The sequence below is a fragment of the Myotis myotis genome, unplaced genomic scaffold (assembly GCF_014108235.1).
Source record: "Myotis myotis isolate mMyoMyo1 unplaced genomic scaffold, mMyoMyo1.p scaffold_m19_p_10, whole genome shotgun sequence".
In the NCBI taxonomy this organism is placed as follows: Eukaryota; Metazoa; Chordata; class Mammalia; order Chiroptera; family Vespertilionidae; genus Myotis; species Myotis myotis.
Window position 1 is genome coordinate 31,310,090 of NW_023416314.1, and position 12,202 is coordinate 31,322,291.

The 12,202-nt window shown below is 40.7% G+C and overlaps 1 non-coding gene across 1 annotated transcript; it reads right to left on the minus strand.

Moving 5' to 3' along the window:
• Positions 1-754: 754 nt before the first annotated feature.
• On the minus strand, positions 755-890 carry LOC118665568. The gene has a single exon (XR_004970674.1). It is a non-coding gene; the product is annotated as a small nucleolar RNA SNORA42/SNORA80 family (small nucleolar RNA).
• Between the last annotated feature and the right edge of the window lie 11,312 nt (positions 891-12,202).

Below are 12,202 nucleotides of genomic sequence, written 5' to 3' on the forward strand. Positions count from 1 at the left end.
GTTCCTCGGTTAGCCTTCGCTTCTTTCCTTGAAAAACGAAGAGAATTCGTCCAAACGGCTCTCACCTCCCCCAGTTCTATAAGCCGCAGGATCTTGTCCCTCCCACTGGCAACATTAAACGATAATTACCAAACTGCAGGAAAAAAGGAAAAAAGCGAGTGATTGGGTCAAGTTGCTGTTGTTTTCAAGATGGAGCAGCCTACCCTAAGGTTAGTGGGTCGTGAGAAGAAAAATCCCGCGCCTGCTGTGAGATTCCCACCGCCCCCCTGGCGCACGGGTGGAAAGGCGTCCGTGAGCGCCTCCTGGCGGGGAATGCTGGCGTGGTTCTTGATGCCTCCGGAAGCTTTGCTGCCCAGTTCCCCGCAGCACATAACTCACAAGCAGGAAACTGTAAATGAAGAAAATGAAAGAGCACAGTGTCCCGCAGGCCACCTCCGAAATACAGGCCACACTCACAGCTGCGAGCTAACTACAGAACAGAGAGAAGAAAAGGCCACGTTCTGTACTTTGATACTGTTTTAGTGGTTATAAAAGAATGCATGTTCACTGTGGGGGAACTGTTAAGACACAGCACAAAGGAGACACTGTACCCTGGGTCCTGTGGAGGGCGCCAGGACAGGCTCGGGGACACTAGCCTGCTGGGGAAATGCCTTCATCGCTCATGGTGGCCATCACAGGTCCCTCGCAGAACTGCTATGAGGATCAAAGGGAATAATGTGTTTGCAAGTATTTCTTTTCCTTTTTTATTTTCTCCCACTGTGCAATCTGCCTCAGTGCCTGTAGCCTGCAGGCAGAGGCCGGGCAATGGTTCAAGGCCACAGTTTGCTCTGGCATGGGCACTATGAGATACACAGGGAGATGGGGCTGCTGCCATCAATCCAAACCCAAGCATGCAAGTATTTCACACACTGTGGCAGCCGTCTTAGACTGGAGAAGGGCAATAAGCCTCGTGGTTAAGCACCCAGGAGCTGCAGCCTGGAAGCCCTGGGTCAGGTACCAGTTGTCACTGACCTTAACGCCTCCAGCAAGATCTCTACCTCTCGTGCCTGTTTCTTTACCAGCCAAATGAGCATGATAATAATAATAGCTGCCTCATAGAGGGTTTGGGGGGATTCAATGTGATCATTTATATGAAGCTTGCAGGTCAGTATCTAACCAAGATAAGCCCTCAAAAAAATGTAAACCAGCCCTGGTCAGGTGACTCAGTTGGGTGAGTGTTGTCCTATACACCAAAAGGTTGCAGGTTCGATTCCCGGTCAGGGCACATGCCTAGGTTGTGGGTTTGATTCCCCATCGGGGTGCATACAGGAGGCAACTAATCAATGTTTCTCTGTCACATTAATGTTTCTCTCTCTCTCTCTCTCTCTCTCTCTCTCTCTCTCTCTCTCTCTCTCTCTCTCTCTCTCTCTCTCTCTCTCCCTTCCTTTCTCTCTAAAAATCAATGAATATATCCTCAGGTGAGGATAAAAAAAGAAAAATGTAAGCCATTATATTTATAATTTAGCATATTCTCCAGGAGGACCAGAATGTCGCTCTATTTTCAGACCCTTGTACAGTGCCTGAAACACAGTGAATATTAAATCAATATTCCCCGCCCCCTTCCTCCCTCAGCCACCCCTGTGTTCTCTTCTCCAGGCAAAACCTCCCTGGTCTCTTAGCTGCTTCTCAGCTGACATGGACTCTGGGATGTGTCCCCACTCTGTTCATTTCTGTTCCTCTGTGCCTCTCTTCAAACATGGTGCCCAGCCTCAGGGAAAGTCTGTGGGTTAAGTGACGGGCCCCCAAATTATGGTCCTGAAGCTGGGACCATTTTCGACACCATATGTGTGGGTGCAGGTGGAGTGGTATACCCTATCCAAACGGTGTGACCTTGCAGAGAGGCGGTGACACCTGACCCATTACCGCTGCCTGAGTTATGAGGCACTAGCCCCAAGTTCTGTCTACAAGCCAGAGGGCTTGTAGGAAAGTGTTAGGCAGACCTGCCTGCACCTACAAAGGCTGGAGGGAAAGAAAAACTGCCATTGGCGCTACTTGGCATCACGCAGACAAGTGAACAAAAGAATCATTAGATGGATTCAACAGGAACTATGCTTTCCTACTGAACGCATGAGGCTGCCTTGTGTAATATAAGAGCACTGGACACGGCCTGGGAAGACATACGTTCTGACACATGACTTTTCTGAGCCTCGGTTTCCTTACCTGGAAGATGGGCATAATATTATTGGTACTATTTCCTCTCTCTCTCATTGTAAAGATCAAAATATGGTAATGAATGTGAAGAGCCTTGAAACTGTAAAGGGCTGCAGAACCTTAAGGAAGATCAAAATGTATTTTTTTCATTTCTTTTTTAGCCATGACGAACAATAACAATGCCTTCAAGTGTGTAGCACTATGAGTCTCAGGAGTGCTCCCACTGTATTCCACCTCCTAGTATGGAGTCTAGCAATTGTAGGGGCTTAATAAATATCTGATAAATAAAAGAACTAATGGCTACCACCAGCATTTCCACTTTTCTAATCTTTAGGACACAAGGAAACATCATTTTCTTAAGTGAAAAAAGTATAATTTAGTGACTCAGACAGACCTGGGTTCAAATCTGGGCTGTGCCAGCACAGCCAAGGGTGAACCTGAGGAGGGGCAGTGAAGGATTGAAGAAAAGACAGGCAAGAGAATACAGCTGGGGCTCGGTGTATTTCCTGTGCCTGGATGAGGACACAAAAGACCCAGCCTGCAAGCCGATGCTTTATTTTATAGTCTGATTAAAACAAGGGTAGATTAATATGTATACAAATGCTCTTGTTTTGGCAACACTTGCTGCACCTTCCACAGCCCATTAGCTTCTTAGGAAGGAATTAGGGAGGGCTACAAGGTCAGGCTTAATTATGCTGGGAGATCTCTGCTCTCCAGGCTGGGACTTGTTTGTGGCCCTGCCACAGGTCAGCCTGAGGCTTGATCCTAGAGCCGTTCCCTACACAAATCCTAACTTGACCACTTACTAGTTGTCTAAGGCTAATTAGTCCATGGCTCTGAGCCTTCGTGCCCTGTTCAGGAAACTGTAGAAAATGGATCATTATCGTACCCCCCGAAAAAGTCTTTGCTTTTGTTTTTGCATTTTCACTGTGAAGTATCTAGCTATAGCATTTATTATTATTATTGTTATTACTATTATCAATGTTGCTTGGGATTTAATGGGCTTCTTAAATCTGAATGATATCTTCCATAAGTTCCAGAAAATTCTCAGTCATTATTTATTGAATGTTACCTATTCTGTTTTTGGATCTCCTCTTCAATCTAATAAATTTATTCTATTCTCCATTTATTAATATTTCCACCATATTTCCCATATCTTTTTCTTTCAGTGCTCATTTTCTCTGTGCTCATAGACTGGACTTGATTGATGGTGTTGGAAAATTTGGTCAAATACATGCAAAAAAAATGAAACTAGACCAACAATTTATACTATACACAAAAAAAACTCAAAATGGATAAAGGACTTAAATGTAAGACCAGAAATCATAAAAATCTTAGAGAATCCATAGGCAGCAAAATATGTCATAGCAATATCTTTACTGATACAACTCCTAGGGCAATGGAAACTACGGAGAAAATAAATAAATGGGACTTCATCAAAATAAAAAGCTTCTGCACAGCCCCCCCCCCCCCCAAAAAAAAAAAAATCAACAAAATAAGAAAAAAGCGCACTGCATGGGAGAACATATCTGCCAATGTTCTCTCTGATAAGGGTTTAATCTCCAAAATTTATAGGGAACTGATACAACTTAACAAAAGGAAGATAAACAATCCAATCAAAAAATGGGCAAAGGGCCTAAATAGGCACTTTTCGAAAGGACATACAGAAGGCCAAGAGACATATGAAAACATGCTCAAAGTCACTAATCATCCAAGAAATGCAAATCAAAACGACAATGAGGTAACATTTTGCACCTGTCAGAATGACTATCAACAAGTCAACAAATGACAAGTGCTGGTAAGGATGTGGAAAAAAAGGAACCCTCGTGCACTGCTGGTAGGAATGCAGACTACTGCAGCCACTGTGGAAAACAGTGCAGAGTTTCCTCAAAACATTAACAGTGGAACTCCTATTTGACCCAGTGATCCCACTTCTAGGAATATATCCCAAAAAAACAGAAACACCGATCAGAAAGGATATATGCACCCCTATGTTCATAGCAGCACAATTTACAATAGCTAAGATTTGGAAACAACCTAGGTGCCCATCAGCAGATGAATGGATTAGAAAACTGTGTTACACTGCACAATGGAATACTATGCTGATGTAGAAAAAGAAGGAATTCTTACCATTGGCAACAGCATGGATGGAATTGGAGAGCATTATGCTAAGCGAAGTAAGCCAACCAGAGAAAGATAAATATCACATAATCTCACTCATTTGTGGAATATAATGAACAACATAAACTGATGAACAAAAATAAAACCAGAGACACAGAAGCATCGAACAGACTGTCCAACCTCTTAGGAAAGACGGGGCGGGGGGGTAAGAGATCAACCAAAGGACTTGTATGCATGCATATGAGCATAACCAATGGGCACAGACAGTAGGGGGGTGAGGGAATGTGCTGAGGGGTGGGAGCGGCCAGGGAGAGGTCAATGGGGGGGGGGGGGGAGGAGACTCATGTAATACTTTAAACAATAAATAATTTAATTGTTTAAAAAAGTTATTTAAAGAACCTGTTTTTACCCATCTACTGAGGTATTTTTTAATTATTCTATCTCTAGAGGTCTAAATCATGATTTTTGTTTTTTAAAAACCCTACTTAGAACTTTCTAAACCACCTCCTCTTTTTACTCTGTGTTTTTTTCTTTTCTTAGTTTCAATTTACTTTTGTTTTTGTTTATTTAACTATCTTTTAAAATATCTTTAGTCTCTAAGATTGTTCTGTGTTATGTAATAACATACTTATTAGAGCTCTAATTCTTTGTTTTTGTGTCTGTTGATTCTTGCTCATTGCTTTCTTATGGGTGTTTTAATTTGTGATCTTAAGCTCATCTCCAGCCAGGCTTTGCTATCAGAATCCTATATAGTATTGGGTCAGAGAGTGTTCCTCTGGGATGGGGTTGTGACAAAAGGACTCAGGAGACAATTTGAAGAGGCTCCTATTGGACAAAGATGGGACAATTCAAACTTCAATGAGAATGATAACCTGCAATTGACAGAATATATCATACTAGTACATGTTTAAAGCCATGAGAAATGACACATTAAAATAATCATATTAGTTACTTTTGGAAGGTGCTCTTTCATGTACACACTGTATGTAAAGGTAACTGAAGAGTTGATAAGAAGTGTCTTTTTATAAAAGAAATTCTCAGCTAATAGATGAAGAAGTGATGCAATAAGAAATCACTATTTTACAACTTCAAGTGATATAACAGATGTAGTCATCATCAATGGCTGCTAATGTCACAAACAGAGACTCTAAGCAAGACAAAAGTGCTTTCAAACAGGACACAAGCCCACTGTAAGTAACCATTGCAACCCTTTAACACATACTTAAGTGCCACTAAGTTTCAAGTCTTGAATGGTTTTAAGCATTTAAACATGTGGGTAGACCATTTCTTTCTTTCTTTCTTTCTTTCTTTTTTTTTCTTTTTTCTTTTTTTTTTTTTTTTTTTTGTTAATCCTCACCCCAGGATATTTTTCCATTGATTTTTATTTTATTTTTTCTTTATTGATTAAGGTATTACATATGTGTCCTTATCGTCCTTATCCCCCCATTGCCCCCCCCCCCACCTCCCTGACTCATGCCCTCATTGATTTTTTAGAGAGAGTAGAAAGGATGGGAAGAAACAGAGAGTGAAACATCGATTGAGAGAGATACATTGATTGGTTGCCTCCCGCATGCGCCCCAACTGGGGCCAGAGATCAAGCCTGCAACCAAGGTATATGCCCTTGACCAGAATCAAACCTGGGACCCTTCAGTCCACGGGCTAACACTCTATCCACTGACCCAAACTGGTTAGGACTAATATTACTTTCTACTCAGTTATCAATATAAAAAAACAAAAAAGGCAGTCTTTGAGATTGAATCATTTTCCTGTAACATATGGCTACACAATTCAAAAATATAGGGCAGGGCAAAAGTAGGCTTACAGTGTTGTTCATATGGAAAATAAAACAATAATTAATAAACAATAATAATACAAGAATAAACTCTGTTTCGTGTACTCACAACTGTAAGCCTACGTTTGCCCCACAGTGTATACATCCTATATTCTGAAGGTCCAGTTATTTGGGTGCAGCAGAAATCTCAGTGTGCTTCCCAGGTATCAACCCATGCCAACCACTGGGTGACAACCTGGGGTCTACAGCCATTTTGAAGGCATCTTCCTATATACACTGACCCTGACCCTACATATATAAGCTCAGCCTTACATAATCTCATATAGAAAAATAAGTTCAGAAGGAAGCTTTAAAACACCCATAAACATCAGCAGGACTTAGCTGAAGTAGAAGTAGAATTATGGCCTCCAAATTTCCTGTGAACCCTAACATGTTGTAACAATAGTAGTTTATCACTCATGGTCATGAGGGACACTCAGAGCCACAGATGGGAAAAGTACATTGCAAATGCCCCTTTCCCATTATTGAGAATTTTATTAGCTCCTTTCTATGAATGATGTGGGGAACTAAGCATTTAATCAGAAGTCCTCATTTTGAATCCTCTTTGCCATTTGTTTGTGGTACATTGAGTTCCTGAGTCCTTTTGTGAAAAGGCTGGGGATGAAAGACAAAATGTCACCAACTGAATGGAAATCAACCATGAGAACTTATGACAGACCCAGGTGAACTGCAAATAGAATAAAGTCACTACAGTACAAACAGGAAACCACTAATTAGATTTTGAGCTCAGCATAAATGCCTCCTAAATTGCATGTTAATACAGGAACTCATTGTATATTGATTCAATTTTCTTTAATCAAAGGATGCACTAGCTAGATGTGTCCCCAGAGGCTTAATTGTGCTGAGCACCCTCTATCCAGCAATGGTTGTATTGAAATGCAAATAACATCCTGAGCCGTCATTTGTGTCTCTAGTGTTTGGAAACAGGTTGTTCTAAATTATTATTTTTATCTTTTTTCTTATCTTGGCCTTAGAAAAATGTCAAAAGGGGCCAGAACTCATTCAGAGCTCAGGCAAACAAATACATCAATATGAATTAAACACAATCCAGGCCCATAAGTTTAAGTCTCTGTACCAATCTGACATCACACAGTCCTCAGTAAGGATGTGGAGTTGATAAGCCTTACGGTTGGCTACAGGTGTGACTGAAAGCATGGCCAGCTTTTGACTATGGCACTATATCAGGGGAGAAGCAGGAAGGATCAGAAGAAAGCACAACAAGGGCATAAAGAAAGATGGACAGAGGAAAGTAAATGTCTAGTGGGGAACTATTTGCTTGGTAGTGTGGGAAAGGAACAAATTTTCCTTTACTCTCAAGGTTCTTGTGGCTTGTCTAGTAATTAAATAGACATGAGACAGATTAGCAAGAGAAAATAACTAAATTTAATACATACATATGTATGGGAACCCTGCATACATGAGAGAATCAGAGACCCCACATGCAGGAAAGGTTCAGAGGTAGAAAGGGGGATTAGGTATATAAGACATCCTGAGCTAGGGATGAGGTAATACACTGGGGGCTTTAAAGGTTCATTGCAGGATGATAAGAACAGGAGATTGTCCTGCCCTATAGATGAATTGAAAGAGGTTATCTCTGATGATAATCTTTTATTAGGAACTAGGCTCAAATTCATGTTCTCCTCGGTAGTTAGAGGGAGGGACAGAAGATTCTCTTGAACGTATAGCTAAAGTTGCCTTCAGCTCAACACAACCTGCATACCACAAAGGCACGTCTTGGGGTGACCCATTATGGACCCTCACAGTTGAAATATAACCAAAGAAGCATTTAACACTTAACACATTAGCCTAACATGTTCATCCTGACATAGCTGAACTCAGTCCATCATCACAATAAACTGAGAACCAATCAGACACACTTAGAGCTCAGAAGATAAGACAAATATTTATGTATTTGTATACTAGTGGCCTGGTGCACAAATTCATGCATATTAAAGGGGAATTAATTAGAATAAATATTTTAATATCACTATTTGCCCTTTCTCTATAAAAGCATCAACCAAATTCACGATCGACAATCACAGATTGAAACATGCATGCCACTGGCACCAGCTAGAGCTTTATATGTATCATGCATGCACAAGTCAACTTAGCCTTTTATAGATATAGAATAAACTTGCTTAATTAGACCTGCTTTCTGATTTAGCTAAACTTTTTCCAGACCTGCTTTCTGATTTAGCTAAACTCTTTCCAGTGAAGCACCCAACTTCTCTTTCAGGTAATTGTCAGCAACACAGCAATAAATATCAACACAAAGCAGATTATGATTGTAGATCACGCAGGGAGAACAAAGGGTAAAATATTTAGCTGCAGCAGTGTTTGACTATATTCTGTGCAGTGAGAAAACCTGAAGTCATTTTCAAGGTCCACCATTTCTTCTTTTCAGTCGGGTCAAGTTTCTAAGTTTTCTAAATCTCTGTTTTCCGGCTAATGAAAAGAAAATATATAGGATTCCATCAAGTCTCCTATCTACCTACTTCAGGACTTCTGTGAGGATCAAATGAGATGAAGCATGGGAAAATGCTTCACAGACATTTGGTTACAGTGTAAAATGTTTCCACCTGGCTATAAAGCAAGTTGTGTTCCTGGGCTGAAGAAACTCCAAGGAGGCTAGTTACTAGGGAGAGGAAGCTGGGCATTGCTATGTAACATCATTACCCAGATGGACACTTGGCATATTAGCCTTTTATATATATATAGATAGTTCTGTAACCAAAGCCCAGGTTCTTGAAAGCCAAACTCATGACACAGGTGCTAGTGGAAAAAGGAAAGAGGTTTATTCAAGTGCTGGCATCTCAAGAAGATGGCAGACTCTTTTACAAAGCCCATCTCTCCATCTCAGTGAAGGCAGAGGTTTTTATAAGGAGGGAAACAAGGAAATCAAGTGGGGGAAGGGGGTTGAAAAGTTTTCTACGTGCAGCCAGCACTGTCGATTCCAATAAGGATCTTGAAACTGGTCCAGAAATAGTCTGGTTTGCATCACCCTGGTCTTCATCATCCTGGTTCTACGTCATCCTAGTTCCACATTTGAGGTCAGTAAATCTCCCGGAACTGGGATGACTGAAGGTCAAAGTCTGCATCTTCTGAAGTTAGTTCTTAAGATTCTTATACAAATATGCTGTTTATCTATAAGCTATATATTAGTCAGAGTCAGCATTTACAGAAACAATGTGAAAAGAATAGTGGGGTGGGTTACAATTCCCCACTGTTACAGTTCTCCTCGGGTTAGCTCTGTCAGAACAGTCTGCCTCCCAGCATATTCTATGTCTTGAGAAAAATGGTGACTGCCTAATTTTGAATTTCCCCCACCCCACAGTCCCTGAAACGAAAATTAAATCAACAAAGAGACCAATGAGGAGAGCGGGAAAAGAGTAAGAGGCAGACAGTATAGAGAAGAGGGAGGAAATCTACCAAAAATGAATGAAAGTCAAACAAGTTTCTCCTAAATCAGTGGTTCTCAAAGTGTGGTCCCTGGATTATCAGCATCAGCATCACCTGGGAACTTGTTAGAAATGCAAATCCTAGACACAGCTGATTCTCATAGCCAGTTAGCCTGGAGGTCAAATCACCCCTGGTATTGCCGACAATCAAGGCTTAACTACAACAAGACTGCCCACAAAGACCACTAGGGGGTGCACCAAGAAAAGATAAAAAAATGCGGAGACAAAGAAACAGGACGCAAATGTCAGAAATGGAAGATACAGAGCTCAAAACCACACTTTTAAGGTCTCTCAAGAACTGTCTAGAAGCTGCCGATAAACTTAGTAAGGCCCTGGAAAAGACTGGTGAGACCGCCGATAAATGTAGTGAGATCCTCAAGAAATCTAATGAGACCCTCGATGTTGTGATAAAGAACCAACTAGAAATTAAGCATACACTGACTGAAATAAAGATTATTATACAGACTCCCAACAGCAGACCAGAGAAGTGCAAGAATCAAGTCAAAGATTTGAAATGCGAGGAAGCAAAAAACACCCAACTGGAAAAGCAAAATGAAAAAAAAATACGAAGATAGTGTAAGGAGCCTCTGGGACAGCTTCAAGCGTACCAACATCAGAATTATAGGGGTGCCAGAAGATGAGAGAGAGCAAGATATTGAAAACCTATTTGAAGAAATAATGACAGAAAACTTCCCCCACCTGGTGAAAGAAATAGACTTACAGGTCCAGGAAGCGCAGAGAACCCCAAACAAAAGGAATCCAAAGAGGACCACACCAAGACACATCATAATTAAAATGCCAAGAGCAAAAGACAAAGAGAGAATCTTAAAAGCAGCAAGAGAAAGAAACCCAGTTACCTACAAGGGAATACCCATACGACCGTCAGCTGATTTCTCAACAGAAACTTTGCAGGCCAGGAGGGAGTGGCAAGAAATATTCAAAGTGATGAATACCAAGAACCTACAACCAAGATTACTTTATCCAGCAAAGCTATCATTCAGAACTGAAGGTCAGATAAAGAGCTTCACAGATAAGGAAAAGCTAAAGGAGTTCATCACCACCAAACCAGGATTATATGAAATGTTGAAAGGTATCCTTTAAGAAGAGGAAGAAGAAGAAAAAGGTAAAGATACATATTATGAACAACAAATATGCATCTATCAACAAGTGAATCTAAGAATCAAGTGAATAAATAATCTGGTGATCATAATAGAATCAGGGACATAGAAAGGGAATGGACTGACTATTCTTGGGGGGGGAAAGGGGTGTGGGAGATGCAGGAAGAGACTGGACAAAAATCGTGCACCTATGGATGAGGACAGTGGGTGGGGAGTGAGGGCGGAGGGTGGGGCGGGAACTGGGAGGAGGGGAGTTAGGGGGGGAAAAAAGAGGAACAAATGTAATAATCTGAAAAATAAAGATTTAATTAAAAAAAAAAAAGAAAAAAAAAGAAATGCAAATCCTCAGTCCTCACCGCAGGCCTACAGTAAGAACCAGGATGGAGGCCCTGCAATGTGTTTTCCCGAGTCCTCCAGGTGATTCTGATGCAAGCCGAGACTGAGACGCCCTGTCTTCCGTTATCTCCCTAAGACTGTGCCCCTTTCCTAGCCCCACTGAAAAGACACCAACAGCTCCTAAGTCAGCTGCTTCTATTTCTAACAGAATACTATGATAATGACGCGTAAGTCTGACACTGACCCCCACACCTGAAGCTTTAGGAAAGACATTCAGATAGAACTTCCCCAGAGAACCCTTACCCCGGGACATCCACCCCTTTCCTCGGTGTGTTTGTGGCCCCATTCTTCCTCTAAGCTCAAGGCTTCTAATTTCATTTTTCTCCTAATTTTATTGTCTTGCCTTATAATCAGGTTCTGCAAAGGATCTTTCTAGGGAATAACTAAGTTAACTCCATGCAGATTTCTATGTCGAATTAGGCAGCATACTGATGTGGCCTCCAGAAAATTAAATTACTAGGGTGTTATTGCATATTTATACCATTGACACCACTCTGATAATTTATAAACTGAATTTTATTTAATCTCCTAAAATGAGCTCCTAATAATTTTTTTTCAGAGGATTCCTGGTATCATTATATTATTTTATACTTAAATAATTTTTCTGGGGATTTCTGGCTATTATAAAGACCCTTCGTTTCCTTCACCTTTAAAAACAAACAGTAATACTAAACTCTCAAGGTCATTTTGAAGACTACAATATAATGTTTGTCACCAGCATGTGCTTAATAAACAGTATCTAATATTACTGATATTTCAGCTTACTCTATTATATCTAAACTTCCTAAATAACCCAAAATTCAAATTTCACTCTAATAAACCTATGATTAACCTGGGAGAAAAATGGGAACTTAAAATTTTAAGAACCTTTAAATACTTGAGAGAACAAGTACAGTAAAAGAAGCTTTATAGTTCTCTTTTTCTAAACCATAATACACCAAGTAGAATGGTTTTTAAGGGCCTATAGATTTTCACTAGCTAAGTGGACTCGGAAGATAAAAAAACTGCTAACAGAATGGCCCTAGTAGAGGAGAAAGCGCTCACAGAGTGAGGACTTGAGGACTAAT